The sequence below is a fragment of the Triticum urartu genome, chromosome 2, assembly GCF_003073215.2.
Source record: "Triticum urartu cultivar G1812 chromosome 2, Tu2.1, whole genome shotgun sequence".
Taxonomy (NCBI): Eukaryota; Viridiplantae; Streptophyta; class Magnoliopsida; order Poales; family Poaceae; genus Triticum; species Triticum urartu.
In genome coordinates this window covers 449,866,480-449,870,720 of record NC_053023.1, presented here as the reverse complement: position 1 = coordinate 449,870,720, position 4,241 = coordinate 449,866,480, and positions in this window count along the sequence as shown.

Genomic DNA, 4,241 nt, shown 5'->3' with positions numbered 1-4,241 from the left:
TCCGAGCCTGATCGGGTCTTCCTGGTAGAAGGCATATCCTTCTTGACCGTGAGAGCTTGTGATGGGCTAAGTTGGGACACCCCTGCAAGGTTTTGAACTTTTGACAGCCGTGCCCGCGGTTATGGGCAGATGGGAATTTGTTAATATCCAGTCATAGGGAACTTGACACTTAATTTAATTAAAATGCATCAACCGTGTGTGTAGCCGTGATGGTCTCTTTTCGGCGGAGTCCAGGAAGAGAACACGGTCTCGTGTTATGCTTGAACGTAAGTAGTTTCAGGATCACTTCTTGATCATGATAGTTTATCGACTGAGCTTTGCTTCTCTTCTCGCTCGCATTTGCGTAAGTTAGCCATCATATATGCTAGTGCTTGCTGCAGATCCACCTCAATACCTTTTCCTACCTATAAGCTTAAATAGTCTTGATCGCGAGGGTGTGAGATTGCTGAGTCCCCGTGACTCACAGATACTTCCAAAACCAGTTGCAGGTGCTGATGATGCCAGTGCAGGTGACGCAACCGAGCTCAAGGAGGAGCTCGATGAAGACCTTGGTCGTCGTTTTGTTTTGTTTCCTTTTGATCAGTAGTGGAGCCCAGTCGAGGCGATCCGGGATATAGCATTAGGGGTTGTCTTTCTTTATTTGGTTCCGTAGTCAGAGCTTGATTGTATCTGGATGATGTAATCTATATTTATGTATTGTGTGAAGTGGCGATTTTAAGCCAACTCTTTATCTCTTTCTTATTCAGTACATGGGATGTGTAAAGATTACCCCTCTTGCAACATGCCTACTATGCGGTTATGCCTCTATGTCGTGCTCCGACACGTAGGAGATATAGCCGCATCGTGGGTGTTTCAAGTTGGTAATCAGAGCCTTCCCCAACTTAGGAGCCCCCTGCTTGATCAAATCGCTGATGTTGTTGAGTCTAGAAAACATGTTTTGAGTCTGATAGGATTATATATATCGGAGAGTAGGATTCTTTTTACTCCTCAGTCCCTTCGTCGCTCTGGTGAGGCCTCATGACGTAGAGTTTTGCCTCTTCTCTCCTCAAATTTCACCAATTATTTTTAGGATCACGCGGGTATCTTGGAATCATTCTGATAGTTTTGTGACGAGAACATTGTTCTTGGTGCCTCCTGACATTTAGGGGTTGTGGCAGTGTCCCGGGGAGTTGAGCTCTGAGGTGTTGTCGTCACAATTTTATCGTTGCAGTTCTAGAATACCTGAGTTCGCCGACATTGAAAATATCTTTTATGCAGTTGTTGGTGAGATAACCTCGACGCCACCCAGTACTGGGGCGGGAGTTCGGGAGTATTGCCATAACTCATATAACGGATGCTTTTCGAAGGTTGAGGTAAATTATTTCCGAAGGTTTCTTGGTTATGTGTTGAAGGATGGATACAGCTGGATGTAGGATTTGCTAGTTTTGGGTGTGATATTATGCTTCCCCTGTATCCCCAACACCTGATTACATAACCAGAAAGTTTCGGGAGTTTATAAGTGGGAATTCAAGTAGCTCCTAGAATATCTTTCCAACAAACACATGATACGATATGGGATCTATCATATGTTTGTTTCCGGCTTATTCTGCAAGCCAATCCTTTGTTATGTTTTGAGTTGTGGTATTCGAGTGGCTTCAATGTCAAATGTTGATTCAATACCTTTCTTAAGCGGTATTCTCATATTTCTATGTGAATTCTAATCCTTCATGATAATCGAGATTGTCATGTCAATCCTTTTCAACCGGTGTGTTTCTCTTCAAGTGGATCCGATCTTTTTCAACATCCACAAGATCACCTCTCGGTTTTCCCAACATTGTTCGTTTCATTTGTCCTCAAGTTGCCTTTGTTTTCCCGCCCACCCATCCCTTTTCCTTCAAGGAATCAGATGTCTTAATCAAGTATCCACCTTATGGATGTGAAGCCTCTCCATTCTTTTACGTCAATGTTATTATCCGGTGATTCTCAAGAAGATTCTAATGGAGCTTCAAGTGCATCATTCTCCATTCTTTTCTTCTCCGGTGGATTCAATTCAAGATTTGTCGATCATATACTATCCTCGTTTCAAATGTTTTCCCATACCGGTGCACCTCTTAATCATTCACTTTTCGCTATTCATTTGTTCTGGAGTATTGAAGATATCTCAGAAGAATCACGTTTTCATTCTCAATCCGTTCAAGTTATTTCAACGTTCTTAAATCTTTCAAGTTATTTAACTCAACCGGTGCAATCTGCTTTTCAAGAAATCTCTTCAACGGTGTTTATTTTGAGTGGGCCCTAACCCACAGGTCTTTTCCCAGGATCTTACCTGACTCTTCTAATTTTTTCCGGAGGTATTCTCAAATTCTTTTCGAAGTTTGACGTAAGAATGATTCATCATCAGTCAGATGGTTTCTCCAAGATCTTTCAAATTCTTGTCATCGTCGGTTCAACCTTTCTAATTTTCATCCCGGAGTATCTCAACAATTTATGGTGGTGTTCTCATCGTCATTCTCAACATTTGTAGACCGAAGAAGAGTTTCTCTTAAATCTTGCTCCATTCTCTTCAAGATCCATGGTTCTAGCGTTATGCCATCCTCTCATAATTATTTTCGATTGTGAGAATTCTTTTCACCCATCCAAAGCATTTTAGAAGTCTTTTCAGTTTGATTCTCCGGAGGCCATCATTTCGGAAGATTTATTTATTCTCAGCTTTCAGCTCTCGTTCTCGAAATCTTACCGGTGATTCATCCCTTTACTTCAATTGCTTTTCAATTCTTACGGTGGTTCTTCCAAGATTTTTCTTCCTTCGTTTATCATATCAATTTATTCGTTGTTTCAACCCTACCGGTGGTTCGTTGAAGACCTTCCCAAGTTGACGCTATATCTATCTTAATCCTTCTCAACGAGAATAAGTAGTATGCCAAATCCGTTGCTTATCATCAATTTAATTGGTGAAGGATAAGCTTAATGTAATTCTTATTCTTGTTTCATCGAGTAAATTCAATTCCTTATTCCGTAGGTTCATCAAAATTCTTGGTTTTAATAGTTCATCTTTTCTTTTCCGGAGTTCCAAGTTTTCCGCATTATCTCGTCGTGAAGCTCCATCTAAATCATTGCAAGTTTTCACCTTGTGTTTTCAACTTCTCTTTCCTTTCGTTTGGTCATCCTTTTGTTACCGGAGTTTTTTATGGAGGCTCTACATGATGGTTCACCAAGGATTTAATTCCTTCTCGAAGTGTTCATCGAGATTCTTTTCAGAGGAGTTCTAGCATTCTTCATCTTGCATCCCAAAGCCCAATTCGTTCTATCTTATCTTTTGAGGTGGTGTTATGTCATTCTGGATAATTTCCCTTCGTGTTTCATGTTTCACAAGTTTTCAAGAGTGACATATTTAAATCCATCTTTTTCTCTTCGCTCAAGTCATCTTTTCAACCCATCAATTTCTTCGAGCATGAGCTCTTCTCAATCCATCAATCTCTTCATTGGAGTTATCTTGGGTTATATTTCACCTAAAGCTTTCGCTAAGGATTGTCGCTATTCATGGTGCTCATAAATGACCCAAGTTCTTCATTTATCCTCCCGGTGAATAAGTTTCTCGTCTCCTTGTTCATATCAATCCAATCTATTATTTCCGTTAGTGGCAGAATTTCACCTCAAGATTTCGAGATGTTTTCTATAAGCCCACAACAAGCTTACTCTTTTTGATGTTGGTTTTCCAACAACTCCGTTCGACCTTCTCCTAAAGATGCTTTTTCAAGCTCATTTGAGGTAAAAGATATTGTTTTCTCCTCCGTTCATTCCATTCCATTCTCTCATTTCTTCCGGAGGCATTGTGATGTTGCTCTCTTCGACCTATCATCTTGTTTTGTCAAGACCATGCTCATTCCTTCCATTTATAGTCGGAGTGATGTCCAAATTATATCATTCTTATTCCTTCTCTGTCTTGTTTTAACCAGAGTGTTGTCGTAATTGACCTTTATCGTTCCTTGTACTTCTCATTTCGACCGGAGAGCTTGCACGTACTTCTTGTCCATTGTAACCTTTTCTTATGTCTATCAACCCACAAGGTTCCCGTAATGTTCCTTGTTCCTCTTTTCTAACGGATTGTTGTCAACTTTGTTCATCTTCGTTGTATTCTTTCTTTCAATTTGTTCAACCTCCCAAGGTTCATGGTTTCACTCCTTTATCAAAGAAGCAACTTAGTTTTACCTCTTATCTTCCTCTTCCTTTTCCCTCCGGTGCCATCCTAGATCTCGGGACGA